The sequence below is a fragment of the Orbicella faveolata genome, unplaced genomic scaffold, assembly GCF_042242905.1.
Source record: "Orbicella faveolata isolate gen_17 unplaced genomic scaffold, um_ofav_v1 contig_36, whole genome shotgun sequence".
In the NCBI taxonomy this organism is placed as follows: domain Eukaryota; kingdom Metazoa; phylum Cnidaria; class Anthozoa; order Scleractinia; family Merulinidae; genus Orbicella; species Orbicella faveolata.
Genome location: NW_028301565.1, coordinates 16,094,866 through 16,110,965, shown reverse-complemented (window position 1 = coordinate 16,110,965; position 16,100 = coordinate 16,094,866). Strand labels below are relative to the sequence as shown.

Below are 16,100 nucleotides of genomic sequence, written 5' to 3'. Positions count from 1 at the left end.
GAACGCTGATGGACTGCTGACGGGTGTCCTTGAAATGGGTGGCAGGAAAACGAAGGCCCCCCCCAAAAGGTAGTAACATTTACGCTAAAAGTTATAACAGTTATGCATGCATACTCCAAAACATGAATCTGCCTGTCATCTGGCTTCATGCTCTTGAAATGATAACCCTGACTCTCTTGTGGTCTTTGACTCAATTCATGTTTTGTGAAAAGCTAGGAGAGAGTGTCATGTTCTTGTTTAGCTTCATAGTTTCACGTTGTTGAAGCAGCCTCGCGGTAGTTTTTACTCACTATAGAGGAACTTCGCATGCGGTCTCGTTACGAAAGTTGATGATCTTGTAATTTAACTAAGTCCTAGATGAGGTCGTGTAGTCAGCTGGAAGTTGAGCTGAGCCTTGTATCACAGATTTATTATATATATATATATATATATATATATATATATATATATATATATATATATATATAGACATAGCTCGCTGGCATACAAAGCTCTGCTTTCTGCCCAGTTTGAGCATTCTACTAGGATGAGTTGTTACTCTTGCAATTGCGCATGCTCACTAGCTCGCTAGTTTGAGCACTCTGGTAATGACTTAGATACTACCACATGTGTAGTATTTGGGGCGGCTTTTTAAGCTTAGTCTCCATCCTAGTCTTCAGCACTGCACTGATGAGGCCCAGAAGGCCGAAACAGTACTGTCTGCAGTTATCTATATATATATATATATATATATATATATATATATATATATATATATATATATATAGGTAGATAGATAGATAGATAGATAGATAGATATATATATATATAAAGTTAAGATGCTTCGAGCCAACAGGGATGCCACGCGCCAGAAGGATCCAAAAGGATTCGTAGTCCAAACCTCGAGTAATGAAATTTGTAGGCAATTGTGGAAAACGAGGACGGACAACTTCGAGCGAAAAAAATATATATATACAGTAAAAAGTCTAAGAAATCTAAAAAAAGTTTAAAAATTTAATAAAAATAAACGTTTCGGTCAAAGACCTTCATCAGTTGCAGTGCAAGTGAATAATAAATTACAATAACCTTAAATAAGTTTACAGTATAAAAAATGACATAATATTACAAAGATGATTACATAACAGGGCGTGGTAACACATGAAAACGAAAAAATTAACCAATGATAAACAATCGGTGATTACTAAGCGAGATACTATGACAATGCGGTACAAAACTCAAAAGACACAAACCAAATAAGAATAAATAATCGAATATAATACAAATAAGATTAATATCAAAAAAGTAACGCGATTCGTCGAGTCAGCCGAAAGTGTGAAGGGACCCGCGTGTAAAATATTCAATGTTCAAAAAAGGCGGTCCCAAAATCCCCAAACAAAGCCCTTGAAACTATGCCGCGGCAAGGCACAACAGGCGCCCTAAACAGGGCCCTTAAACAACAATAATGTAATAAATTCCCCGATGGGGGCCCCTGAGAAAACCTAGCGCTAACAAAGCTAACAAGATCCAAGGTCAGGGCCTTTGAACACCTGAACTAAGATAACCGCCAAATTTGCAAGTTATTTTTGCGCTAATTGTAGTTTATTCTTTTTTTCGAGTGGAATTCCTGACGTTTATTCAAGCCAAAAGGTGCCAGAGAGAACAGCTGTGCACTCCAATATGCCTCTTTAGTGATTAAAAGCTTTTCGATGTTACTTGTATTGTTTGCATTTATCTGCACTTGATCAATACACTGGAAAGAAAAGTCGTTTAAGTCGTGCGGTGTTCTGTTGAAATGCACCGCTACCTCACAAGTCTTTTTCTTGGTCAGCATAGCAGACTTGTGGTTGCGAAATCTAACTCTAAAATCTGTTGTTGTAGAGCCAATGTATTGTAAGTTACATTTCTTACACGAAGCCAAATAAATGACATTTTTTGAATCACAGGAAAGTTTCAATCGTATCTTATAGCTCTTGCCTGTTTGAAAACTTTGGAAAGAATTTGATTCAACAAAGTAGTTGCGACAGAGATCACATCTTGTTCTTTTGCATTTAAAGCAACCCTTAACCTCAACAACCTCTTCAACCTTAGTGTTAGAGCCATAGCGAGATGGCGCTAACAACTCCTTAAGGTTTTTAGATCTTCGAAAAGAGGCTATGATGGAATTTGGCGGAAAAAATTCTTTTAATTTGGGGTTGGATTTCAAAATACCTAGGTGTTTTCTGATGATGCGACCAACATCAGGTAAATTAGGATTAAATGTTGTTACAAATGGAAACAATTTCTTCTCAGCTTTGGCACGAGTTCTAAGTAAGTCAGTTCTAGATGTAGTTAAGGCTTTAGAAAATTGATCTTCCACTAGTTTTGTGGGATAACCCTGATTGACTAGATAACCCTTGTATTCAGTTGTTCTCTCGGCAAGAAATACTTGTTCAGAGCAGTTTCTCTGTAACCTAGTTGCTATGCCAAAAGGGATAGCCTTGAAAACGTGTTTGGGGTGAGCACTTGATGGTGAAGATACAAGTGGCTATCAGTTGGCTTTGAATAAACGTCTGTCTGGATGAAACCCCCGATGAGATGTAAAGTTAAATCTAGCACGTGAAGCTCGCGTTCAGAAAAAACTAATTCAAATCTAATGGTAGGATATAGGGAATTTATAAAGTCAGTAAACTCATGCAGTGCAGGAAGGCCTTGTTGCCAGAGATCAAAAACATCGTCACGGTATCGCCACCATAAAGTCGGCTTTATGGGGCCAGAAAATTTAGCTTGATAATCTATTTCCCCCATGGCAAGATCCGCGTAACTACAGGCGTTCTTTGGGCCCATGGCTGTGCCATGAATTTGCAGGAAAAAGTTTTCTTTAAAAACCGAGTGATTGCTCTTCAAACAAATTTCTACTGCTTCTAAAATGCAATTAGTGGATGGAAGCTGGTTTTCTCTGGCATTCAGTGCCTTCTTTACTGCAGTAAGACCGAGTTGATTATCTATGTTAGGGAACATTGACACAACATCCCAAGAAACTAATTAAAAGGGTGCCTTCGGGAAAAGGGCCACTCCTGTTAAGATCCTCAATTCTATTAAGTAAATCGGTCGTATCCTTGATGAAAGATGGCAACTTACGAGCCAACGGTTGCAAGTAAAATTCACTGAAGGCTGAAAGATTTTCTATGGCCGTACCACAACACGATGTGATAAGCCTGAGTGGATTCCCTGCTTTGTGGGTTTGAATATTACCGAAGGCGACCCCTGGTTTGGCTTTTTTGTTAATTATCCAATTAGCTAATTGGTCTGAAATTTCACCTTTTCTGACCCATTTGTTGCACCAACTTTCAACTACAACCAAATGCCTATATGTAGGATCTTCCTGTAAGGATTTATAATGGAGCTGGTTATGAAGCTGGCCAAACATTTTATCCTCGTATTCCCCTTTATCAATTAAGACGAAACGAGAACCCTTATCTTGTATCCGAATTACTACATCAGAATTTCTAAATTGCTTTAACGCAACCCGTTCCCCTTTGGTTAAATTATCTCTAGCTGATTTAATGTTGCGAGGGTTTATCAAATCACGCCTAACACTAGATAGAAAAAGTTCAAGTTCTGGATACCTTGATGGCGGTGGCTTCCATTTCTTTTCCTTTGGGACTTGAGGAAGGTGACTAGGTGGTTCTTGGCTATCCTCAGGATTGCTTTCAATGAAAAATACTGCTGTCCGCAAGCGGGCTTCAAAAGCTTCCAAATCATCATATACACGCTGCCAATCAACATCTTTTGGCATGGGGCAGAAAGATGGTCCTTTCTTGAGTAGATTGGTTTGGTCTTGATTGATGGACTGGCTTGAAAGGTTGATGGGATCCAACTGATCTGATTCGCTAGCAGTCGTTCTAACAGGCCTCCTGCGCTTTCGACGAAAAAGTTTTCCTACATATAGGCATTTGGCTGTAGTTGAAAGTTGGTGCAACAAATGGGTCAGAAAAGGTGAAATTTCAGACCAATTAGCTAATTGGATAATTAACAAAAAAGCCAAACCAGGGGTCGCCTTCGGTAATATTCAAACCCACAAAGCAGGGAATCCACTCAGGCTTATCACATCGTGTTGTGGTACGGCCATAGAAAATCTTTCAGCCTTCAGTGAATTTTACTTGCAACCGTTGGCTCGTAAGTTGCCATCTTTCATCAAGGATACGACCGATTTACTTAATAGAATTGAGGATCTTAACAGGAGTGGCCCTTTTCCCGAAGGCACCCTTTTAATTAGTTTCTTGGGATGTTGTGTCAATGTTCCCTAACATAGATAATCAACTCGGTCTTACTGCAGTAAAGAAGGCACTGAATGCCAGAGAAAACCAGCTTCCATCCACTAATTGCATTTTAGAAGCAGTAGAAATTTGTTTGAAGAGCAATCACTCGGTTTTTAAAGAAAACTTTTTCCTGCAAATTCATGGCACAGCCATGGGCCCAAAGAACGCCTGTAGTTACGCGGATCTTGCCATGGGGGAAATAGATTATCAAGCTAAATTTTCTGGCCCCATAAAGCCGACTTTATGGTGGCGATACCGTGACGATGTTTTTGATCTCTGGCAACAAGGCCTTCCTGCACTGCATGAGTTTACTGACTTTATAAATTCCCTATATCCTACCATTAGATTTGAATTAGTTTTTTCTGAACGCGAGCTTCACGTGCTAGATTTAACTTTACATCTCATCGGGGGTTTCATCCAGACAGACGTTTATTCAAAGCCAACTGATAGCCACTTGTATCTTCACCATCAAGTGCTCACCCCAAACACGTTTTCAAGGCTATCCCTTTTGGCATAGCAACTAGGTTACAGAGAAACTGCTCTGAACAAGTATTTCTTGCCGAGAGAACAACTGAATACAAGGGTTATCTAGTCAATCAGGGTTATCCCACAAAACTAGTGGAAGATCAATTTTCTAAAGCCTTAACTACATCTAGAACTGACTTACTTAGAACTCGTGCCAAAGCTGAGAAGAAATTGTTTCCATTTGTAACAACATTTAATCCTAATTTACCTGATGTTGGTCGCATCATCAGAAAACACCTAGGTATTTTGAAATCCAACCCCAAATTAAAAGAATTTTTTCCGCCAAATTCCATCATAGCCTCTTTTCGAAGATCTAAAAACCTTAAGGAGTTGTTAGCGCCATCTCGCTATGGCTCTAACACTAAGGTTGAAGAGGTTGTTGAGGTTAAGGGTTGCTTTAAATGCAAAAGAACAAGATGTGATCTCTGTCGCAACTACTTTGTTGAATCAAATTCTTTCCAAAGTTTTCAAACAGGCAAGAGCTATAAGATACGATTGAAACTTTCCTGTGATTCAAAAAATGTCATTTATTTGGCTTCGTGTAAGAAATGTAACTTACAATACATTGGCTCTACAACAACAGATTTTAGAGTTAGATTTCGCAACCACAAGTCTGCTATGCTGACCAAGAAAAAGACTTGTGAGGTAGCGGTGCATTTCAACAGAACACCGCACGACTTAAACGACTTTTCTTTCCAGTGTATTGATCAAGTGCAGATAAATGCAAACAATACAAGTAACATCGAAAAGCTTTTAATCACTAAAGAGGCATATTGGAGTGCACAGCTGTTCTCTCTGGCACCTTTTGGCTTGAATAAACGTCAGGAATTCCACTCGAAAAAAAGAATAAACTACAATTAGCGCAAAAATAACTTGCAAATTTGGCGGTTATCTTAGTTCAGGTGTTCAAAGGCCCTGACCTTGGATCTTGTTAGCTTTGTTAGCGCTAGGTTTTCTCAGGGGCCCCCATCGGGGAATTTATTACATTATTGTTGTTTAAGGGCCCTGTTTAGGGCGCCTGTTGTGCCTTGCCGCGGCATAGTTTCAAGGGCTTTGTTTGGGGATTTTGGGACCGCCTTTTTTGAACATTGAATATTTTACACGCGGGTCCCTTCACACTTTCGGCTGACTCGACGAATCGCGTTACTTTTTTGATATTAATCTTATTTGTATTATATTCGATTATTTATTCTTATTTGGTTTGTGTCTTTTGAGTTTTGTACCGCATTGTCATAGTATCTCGCTTAGTAATCACCGATTGTTTATCATTGGTTAATTTTTTCGTTTTCATGTGTTACCACGCCCTGTTATGTAATCATCTTTGTAATATTATGTCATTTTTTATACTGTAAACTTATTTAAGGTTATTGTAATTTATTATTCACTTGCACTGCAACTGATGAAGGTCTTTGACCGAAACGTTTATTTTTATTAAATTTTTAAACTTTTTTTAGATTTCTTAGACTTTTTACTGTATATATATATTTTTTTCGCTCGAAGTTGTCCGTCCTCGTTTTCCACAATTGCCTACAAATTTCATTACTCGAGGTTTGGACTACGAATCCTTTTGGATCCTTCTGGCGCGTGGCATCCCTGTTGGCTCGAAGCATCTTAACTTTATATATATATATTTTATTTAGATCAATGTTTATTCAGAGGCATCCAATGAAGCATAGCCGGAGCTAGTTTAAATGGAGCCCTGATACAAGATAAATCTGATACAAATACAGACAACTAGAAGTCTTAAAAGAGCCAGATATAAAATTAAATTGAAAGTGACATATATAGGCTATTTTTTTTTAACAAGGTATTCAAGCTTAATCTTAAATTCATCAAGACTCTCAATTTGTACGTCTGATGTCTCGAGGGAGAGTATTATATACGCGAGTACAGTTTAATCTAAAACTCCCTTAGTATTAGTAGATTTTGGAAGTGGATGTCACAGCAAATCATGCCCTCTGGTGTAATAGCAATGAATTTGATGCGCATGCTTAGACTCTGAAAGTAGTTACGATGGGGCCATACCATGAAGGCACTTTCGATATTCCCTGCGCGCATGTAGACTGGACCAGTCGAGCGTTGACCTTAACTCTTCAGCACCAAGCGATCGAACTTCGGTAATAGTGCCGGCAGCTCTTTTGTTAAGCTTGTCCAGAAAAACCTTGTTCGGAAAACTGCAGCTGTCCCATACAGACGACCGATAGTCGAAAAACGGCAAAACTACAGTATTGTAGAAGCTTGTAGAACACTACACAAGTGGGTTTCGGAAGGAACTCACAAGCTCGACGCAGCATACCTAATTTAGATGAGATCTTAATGATGATGCTCTTTAATTATCATTTATTGTAGTTATTATTTTTTTTTTTAAGATGCTCGGAAAACCATTCTTGCACATGTATTTGTTGACATGCTTATGGCTTCATCATGCGATCAAAAATGCGAGAGTGAAGGACGAAAAGTCACTGGGGAACTTGAAAATCGTGAGAGGAGGAAAAGCTTTCTGCAGAAATTTGTTTCTGCTATATTTAACGAAGAAGAGACCAAAGGTGGACGCAACACAACACAAAAAGCAGAAGAAGCTGCTGAAAAACCCCAAAACGAGGACACAAGACACCACTTGGTTTCAGAACTACAAACTTTAGATCGTGATCGTAAAAAAAGCTTTGTAGTGCGAGTCATTGACGGACTGCTATCTAGATCAGACCACAGCCAGAGTGAGATGTCTACTTGCGACATCGAAGACGATGTTGCAGCAGGCGACGAACATGCATGATAAAAATGAAGCTGGTGCAATTTATTGGAAACAGGAAACCAAGCTCGAGAATGTAGAACGCGAGGACACTAAGGAAGTGTGCAAGAAGGTCCATGCAAACAAAGTAAAAAAAAAAAACAAAGTTGGGAATTGATGAAGAAGACCGGATTGATAACAACGCTGAAGAACTGGTTTTGACCGAATATAGACACCGAGGTAACGTCTGTCATATTCAAAACTTGTGTTCTGAATACGACGGAGGTGACGAAGTGGAGAACGGCTCCCCCTGTGACCCTTCATGTGTTCGGAAACAAACAAAGTCTGTGGCTTTTAGACTGACAGTAAGTCCTTACGTAACACAAACTGACAAGAAAAGCGTAAAAGATGGCCAACTTGATAGGTCTGATAAGAAGCACTTAGCCATGACTGGAGCTGAAAGAAAGCATATACATCTTCAACAGCAACGCACTGACTCTGAAGAGAGTGGTCTTCCCTCGCCACGGCCGCTCGATCGGCCTACTAAGAGACGTCCTAAAACAGTCAAAGACTGGTTGATGGATCCAAATGTGTACAAGGAATGTCGCATTGTCATGATTAGAGCTGATCTTTATTTGCTGTACATGTCCCAACGACATGTGACCACTAATTTTGCCTCATTGAATTGATGTCCCATTCAATGAAATCCCGATTTGAAGTTAAAAACGCCTGCGGTTGAACCAAAGTTACGACGAGGCTGTTAATTATCATAAAGCATGCACTTTGTTTTACCCCACAATTCGATATTATCATTATTGTAATATGGCTCTGAGGCTTTCATAACAAACTTCTACATTTGGTCAGGCGGTGTTGGACACGGTTCACGTGACAGTATTCGACCAATCATATGTCGTCTCAGCGGGAGCAATGGCGGACACATTTTTCGTTGCGAATGGAGAGTAGGTTGTCGTTTCTCGACCGATTTCTGCACTCGTCATGAGAATCAAACGAACCTTTTCTAGGAGCTGCTATTGTAATATCTAGACCAGGTATTTGCCAAGCCTCAAGTGCAGGTAAGCAATTTTTGCATCAGAACTAGTCAATGGAAATCATGCTATGTTGAAAACGTTTGTTTACCGCACGCGCTTGACATGGATATTCTTTCGGTCGTTTGCAGGGTAAGAGGGATCAGTATTGCGAATTTTTTTTGTGTGAAACTTTAGTTCGAGAGTTGAACTTTAAGAAAAGTCTGGCGGGTCCAGGCGAGCCCCGCCGTTTTAACGGTCAAAATCGGACTTGAACTTGAGGCATTTTCCTTGATTTGTCAGATGTTCGCGGTATTTCGCGGGAGTGATTGTATCATTTCTACCCTTGTTATTTTGTGGCTCGGCTTGTTCCCTTTTCATCTTAATGTTTTCTTGTTATGTTTTTTTTTTTTTTTTTTGTAGTGCGTATGTCATCCGTTTGTTTGGCCGATGTTCAAGATTTTTGGATCCTGCTTTGGATGCAAGTCCATTAAAGATATCATCTCATTTACAGTGAATTTTCACTATCATGATCACTGCCTGTCTTGAATTGTTATCTCTAACGGAAATTTACTATTCTTGGATCGGATTTTATTGTTCAGTCGTCTATGGCTGATTATTTTTGATCTCCCAGTTCTTTATGCTTGTTTTCCTCTGAATGTTGGTAGTAGTGGGAGGAAGACTATACATCAATAAATAATAAGTGTCTCATGTGTATAGTTACGCATAATTGTCAACCCACCAGGAGCAGAACCGGCCAATGTGTTTGAAGCAAATGCTGAATTACGCGCTGGTATTTTAAAAGACTATGGGCTTGGAATTAACTTTGCTATATTTCTCAAGAACTAAATTTATCCACTTACACTGTAGTGATCTAACAAGGAAAGCTACAGCATGCTGCTGCTTAGGATATCAAATTTAGAATGGAATAGACCAAAACAGAATACATAATAACATAAAGCAAGTGACTACTTAGAAAGCTGCATGGCAATCCCAAGTTTTAAGAGCTACTGCAAGTGTTCAATATAGTGCATCTGCTTGTATTTTAAAATGTGGTTACAATTTAGTTATCTCAGTCGAAACATCTCACTATAGATGATCTAGGATACAGCTACATGCTAGATTATTCTGAATTCAGTTGGTCACAGTCATTATGAGTCAACACGAGGAAGTGCTGTGAAGACTGTTCTTGGCAAAATATTTAACAGCCCAATGTAGGAAATCTTAATATCGGTACATGATCACTGTGTTGTTGACCACAGGACTTGCAGTAAATAATAAATGTTAAACTGATAGATATTTCAAATGACCTACATAGCACTGTTCTGGGTAAGGAGCTCCCTTTAGTTTACACAAGTTACATTGAACCTTAAACTTCAGCAGAGTTGTGATATGAGGACATGTAATGAAGGCACAGGACCATGAGCAATTCAGTCATTGCTAATTGACCGTGCCTATCATTCACAGTCTTCCAGTTTACTAATTTGTAAGTGAACTTAATGTTGGCCGCTGTTTCCAGAATATAGTTTTTGTGCTATTTTGCTGTTTTTTTGTTGTGCTTGTCAGTACTTTGCAAATATTCAGTTTAAAAAGCATACTTTGGAATTGAATTATTATTTGCAAGTAACTGTAAGTCAGTTTTTTTTATCTCCCATCTGCAATTTTAGTTGCAACCACTTTAAATAGCATGAGGTATATTATTTGTCCAAAGCATTCATTTCATGTAACTCAACCAAACCTTCTTTCCATTGAGCCTGATTTCCCTTTTACATGGCCTCACATGTACTGAGAACCCAGGAATGGACACTTGGAGCAGATACAAGTTACATCCAACACCTAAGCACTAGGTGAAGAGAAATCTCAAACTCTCATCAGTTTGAACATTGATATTGCCAGTGGCAATGTCTGAGGCAAAGTCATTTGTAGACCTTTTACTTTAAACACATTCAAGGAAGTTGAACAAGACCAAAATCGTGTTATCCTATTGTCTACAAAATAGATCTACACAGTACATATTTAATCTTGGATTTGTAAGTTGAACAAGAATTTGCTGGAAGTGTGATCTGGTACAGGGGACGAATATAATTATTTTTTACCACTTACATTGAAGCAAAACATACCCTACTTCTCCCATTAAGCTTCTAGTTTTTTAATTCCATTTATTACAAATCATTTTTGTTATTTTGAAAGAGCCATAGCTCATTAGCAAGTTGTTTATGATTCCTTTTGGTTAATCAGGAAATACAGCGGGCGAAACTCGATTAATCAAGCCTTACACAAGTTTTCAAGTACAAAACATTGCTTTGATTTCGAATTATTCAACCCTTTTCTTCGTAGGTGTTACTTCTCAGCCCTCTTATCGTCGGACGAAAACATAATATCTGTCAACAACCATGTTGTTAGTCAGCGATACACTGATACACTTCACACACAAGTCGAGATATCTATGAAGGAAAGTGCCGAAGGTTGGTTCAATTCCGGCAAGTTAAGATCGAATTCGAAGAGATCAGAAACGGAAATAATTTATCTTTCAACCGTAAGGATTCGACGAACCGCGATGCTTCGATTCCTAAAATCATCTGTTTAGCACTGAAAATGGTGGCTTTGTAAATCGAGCAGAAGTCATCTACAGCTATTACTTGGCGTGCGGAACATTTCATATGGATGTCATTCCAGATTTCTTTCAGCATCGGATGCGAACGAACCTCCTATAAGTCATATTTCCACATCACCGTCAGCGCGCGGAGATGTTTGCCGTTCAGCGATCAGATGAAAATGAGCTCTGGGGAAAATTCCTCCCGACATGCTTTGCGAGTCGTGTCCAACACCGCCTGACATTTGGTTCTTTGTATCCAAGTATCTTTTAGGAATTTAGGGACAAAGGAAACTTGAAAATAATTTGCTTTTTTCGTCCTGAGAGCCTCGGAAGCATGTTAGAATATTGATATATAAAACGTGGCCTGTTAAAAGAAATAATCTTGTTTTGTGTAAGCGACATGCCCGCTGAAAATTGACCGTCGTCTCCAGACACACAAACTGAACACGTGCTATTCAGTTCGAAATTTCAGAGATTATTACGGATTGGTCACTATTATTGAAACCAGGTCTCCTGCTAAAACAAATTCATCATCGCCTCTTCAAGAGAACTGTACGAAATTTCTGTAGTTTCTATAATAAATAAACGGTGGAAAAGTCTGCATTCAAGTAATTCCCTACAACTGACCCGCAGATAACTAAACATTTGATTGCGTTAAACGTTTCGCATGACAAAGCACGACACATGCAACATGGCGACTTTGCACATGCATGATAAGAAACTGAGCGGTTGTGAGCAGAAGTTCTCTCTCGTCTCTCATCGAGCAGAAAGAGAAGGGAATCTCTGTCTCACAGGGTAGGGTTGAGTTTGAGATAGCCGACCTCGAGATAGAGAGGCTCCACTGTACTAACCTATATTTTTCTATCATCTCTTCATTTGATCATCAATTTTTGGGCGGTATTAGACGGCTTCATTTTAAAATTATTACGTGTTTGGGCGGCCCAGACAGCCATATATTTAGTCATCACGTTTTTGGGCGGTATCAGACAGCTTCATTTAACCATCACGTTTTTGGGCGATATCAGACACCTTCATAGATTGAACCATCACGTTTTGAGGCGGTATCAGACATAGCTTCATTTAATCCAGAGATTATCACGTTTTTTGAGGGTATCAGACCTAGCTCATAATTATGAACTTGGCATATATTGAATGCTTGAGTACCACTTCCTTTCTTTTGTGGCACGTCAAATATAGTTTTCTTAAGAACTAATCTAATTTTGGAGCAGCTATTGTCTATTTTCCATTGTCTCTTTGAATGCTTGTTCCTTTCAGTCGAACGTAGCAGACCTTTCTTTACGCGCAGTTGTCTTGGCGCAAGCGGTCGTACCGTGTAATAACTGTCCAACAAATTACTACATGTGCTATTGAATCGTACATGGCAGATATTCGGGGAACAGGCTTGGGCTTCATATAATGATGAACAGAACAGGACCATTTACTATAGTAACAAGTTTTCTAATTTCTTTATCTACAAGTGAAGTTGAAAGCTTCACCGCCTGGGGCTATGCAGCAATTTACGTTCTTGGAGTTAATTTTATAACTCTCTCAAATCCACTCGATTTTTCTTTAATTATAAATGCACAACTGGTCTCAATGTGATAGTTTCTCTGATAGCGAATCTGATTCCTTTGACTGAAATTCTTGTTAAATTAAGAGATTTTTTACAGTGTTTTAACTGCACTATAACCATTAAAATGAATGTTCTGCGATAGCTGAAGACTAAAATATACCTGCGATGGATTTGCAGTGGACGATCAAGAACAATTATGACAGTTATCACTGAACCGTCCCGACAATTATAATCACACCAACTCTTTGACGTTGTCGCCGTGGTAGCGCTGCTTAGTGAAGTGTGCAATGAGTGCTATGAATTGGATCAAAGTCAGACATGCAGAACTTATCAAAACACCAGTGTGTTCTTGACAGCCCCTGCTTCATTCTCCACTGGACGGTTCCATAGATGAACTGCATGACACCCACTCCTGCATCGAAGATTCAAAACGTTTCATAGGTAAGAGAGGTTATTGCCTTACCGACAAGTGCCTTGAAGCTTGTGAAACTTGGTAACTGGTACCATGTTTGGTTCATTGGGTGTAATATTCCAGGAGTGATATGCTTTCGTGAAAACACTGCAACATTTCTCGATGGCAACCGCGCTAATTATTATGAGTTCCAACATTCTTCGTAAAATTATGAGTTTTTTCAACCCGCGTCGTTCAAAAAGTATTCAGTACACCGGGTTCAAATTCCTCGGGACAGTTAATCGTGTAATGCTCTTTCAATGTTCAGAGCTGATATTATTGCACCTAGCTCGATAAGACACTTCATCGCCTATGCTAACGAGCCAAATATTGCAACAGACAAAGATTCCCCTAAACAGTTAACCAGTCTCTCTGTTGTACAACGGAGTCTGGACCCACAGTAATCCTGAGACCGATTCAGTGATAAGAAAAGTCTACTTGTATGGTATCGTCATTCCAGCTTATTTATTTGTAAATCTGAATCATTTGTTTCAGAGAAAGCAAGTATCAGTCGTTTTGGAATTACTGCAGACAAATAATGAGGGCAAGGGAACGGTTTTCGTGCGCCGTTGGAAATGTATTCAACGATCTTTACTCGCAGCTCCTCTTCTCATTCTTGATTATATTCCTCATGAAAGTCGTGGAACTTCCAGCTTCACAGGCGGGGATGATGGTGATGATTGCACAAATTTCAGACGCCTTGATGTCTCTGATAACTGGGTACATTGGCGACAATATCAATGTTCCTTTCCTATCGAACAAAATCGGCAGACGAAAATCTTGGCATCTCGTTGCAACAGTTTTAATGGCAATCGGAGTCCCTTTTTGGTTCAACAAGTGCTTTTTCTGTGGTGGAAGAGATCAAAGCTGGATTCCACTTGTCTACTTTGGCTTCTTGTCGGCGTTGACAGGTGGTTCCTTTAGCATGGTGGAGATAAATCACTTGGCATTTGTCACTAGTGCGGCTGACAAAGCCTCGGAACTTACAGTACTTACCTCCTTGAGGTTAGAGTTAAACAACTACGATTTTTAAATGTTTAGTTGTTGATTAGTTTCCAGTTATGAGGGTGACAAGTGTTGCAAGGGATGCTTAAACTCGTTAAGAGTTCTGCATTCACGAGATAAAGATGAACTCGTACCATCTTTATTTAAGAAGTAAAAACACGTTCCGTGTTTCTATCGAGTTTTAGTATAAATCTCATAGCGTTCTATCACGAATGCCGTACTCTGATTGGCTACGCTACGGATTTAGTAAAGTTTTGAACGACTAGTAGATTTACATTAAAACAATTAGATTATCCTCTCTCGAGTTTTCATAGAAGCATGATTCTAAACCAATCCACGCGTAATTTGGGCTATTTTCTATATATATATTTATTAATTATGCTCTTTCGTTTGATTTCATTTTCTAGGACAATGTTTAGCTTCTTAAGTGGTGTCTATGTTTACGTCGTCGCCTGGGCTCTTCTTGGTCAAGACAGTGGAGATAACCTGGGGCCTGACAACCTGACAGATTTTGTGGTTAGTAGAATAACAGGCCGTGTAATCTGTTGCTTGATTTTTCCAAAAAACAAGAAAAACAAAAATGATTTCATTGTTATGCGTCATTCTAGCAATTACGTGGAAAGTTTGAAGCGCAGAGAATTGAACAAATCCTTACAGATGTCATTGCCGCCTTTTCCGTTCTTAATTTGTTCACATTAGTCCTGAGTTCAGCTTCACGGCCATGCTTGAAAATAGTCAACTGGTCTACCTCTCGTCAGTTCGGATTTTAATCAAGTTATTTTCATTTACATTCTTTGTTTTCCTGTTTGTTACTCGCTGGCCATGGAAAGCCCCATTGGGGGATTGGGCAATTCAGGTATTTATTTATTATGTATTATTGATATCACAGTATCTCTCTTGGATTACAACCGGGACAGGAGTCCTTTTTGCAAGCGCTTTTTACATTGGGACAGAGGAACTCAAGAACCGTGTACGAAAATCTAGTACACATATGGATCTTGCGGTAAGAAAAGAACGATTAAAACTTTCAAAGTCTTTAATTTTGAACAAAGTAATGTTTTAAAGTGTGGTAACTTATCCTCTGTTGCTTATGATCAACACGAAACTTGCAATGGGACTTCAATCTTTCGCTGGCAAGATGTGCATGTGAATTACCCCAAAGAGAACTTAGGAAAATAGCACTCTGTTCTTTTTCATTTCAGTATACTGAGCTGTAACCTTGTAGGTCTTTTGCATGTTCTTATATATTCAAAACTGATTTTTTTTTTCAGCATGACGGAGGACTTTTTACGGGAGTTTTAGAACTGGGAAATCAAAGTAAGTTTGAAATTACTGCTAATCAGCATGAAAAAAGGAACTGACCGCCAATAATTGATAAGGTTCACATGCGGCTGAGGAGCCGGCTTCATGTTATTACAAAGTACAGTGACACGAAAAGGGCACACTAGCAGATTGAACTGTTTTCTTGCAATTGGTAATATTTCCTTAAAGTGCACCTAACCCCCAAATTTTTTTTTTCGCTGAAACGAATCTAGGCTTTATTTGAAGCATTTGGGCGAAGAAATTTTTGAATTTGGTTGAATCCTCGATTTTCTATGCCCTTTCAAAGTCGCGCTTGAAGTGTTTCACCACCGCGTTTTAGGGAGTCTGGGGCGGCGGTTCCTGATGACGTCTACCCAGGAACCAAGCACAGTGGCGCCTCAGTCAGCTCTCTTTATTTGCTGGAGAAAATGGAAAACAAAACTAATCGTTCCGATGTATTTTGTGACTAAAACGTCCAAGCTTTGTCTCAGAATCATTTTGTTTCGTCACTGGAGTCAGAGTTAAGTTTCGATTTGGAAGACACCAAAATAAACTTCGTCGAGCACGTTCGACAACTGTGAACTCACTGCTTAGAGCTTTGAGAGCAATTTACAATAT

The 16,100-nt window shown here is 39.1% G+C and overlaps 1 long non-coding RNA gene and 3 pseudogenes across 2 annotated transcripts in view; 3 read left to right on the top strand and 1 right to left on the bottom strand.

The window, feature by feature from the left end:
- Positions 1-16,100, top strand: part of LOC149102420 (uncharacterized) — a 46,394-nt pseudogene that overhangs the window by 23,410 nt on the left and 6,884 nt on the right. Inside the window, exons 4-10 of the transcript XR_016202303.1 lie at positions 2-69; positions 7,152-7,569; positions 7,698-8,170; positions 13,671-14,180; positions 14,588-14,696; positions 15,070-15,183; positions 15,452-15,501. The product of XR_016202303.1 is annotated as an uncharacterized LOC149102420 (transcript). The remainder of the gene's footprint in view (position 1; positions 70-7,151; positions 7,570-7,697; positions 8,171-13,670; positions 14,181-14,587; positions 14,697-15,069; positions 15,184-15,451; positions 15,502-16,100) is intronic.
- On the bottom strand, positions 976-3,879 carry LOC149102423 (uncharacterized; annotated as a pseudogene).
- Positions 3,840-6,255, top strand: LOC149102422 (uncharacterized; annotated as a pseudogene).
- LOC149102421 (uncharacterized) lies at positions 8,286-10,098 on the top strand. Its single transcript, XR_016202559.1, has 2 exons — positions 8,286-8,603; positions 8,979-10,098. It is a non-coding gene; the product is annotated as an uncharacterized LOC149102421 (long non-coding RNA).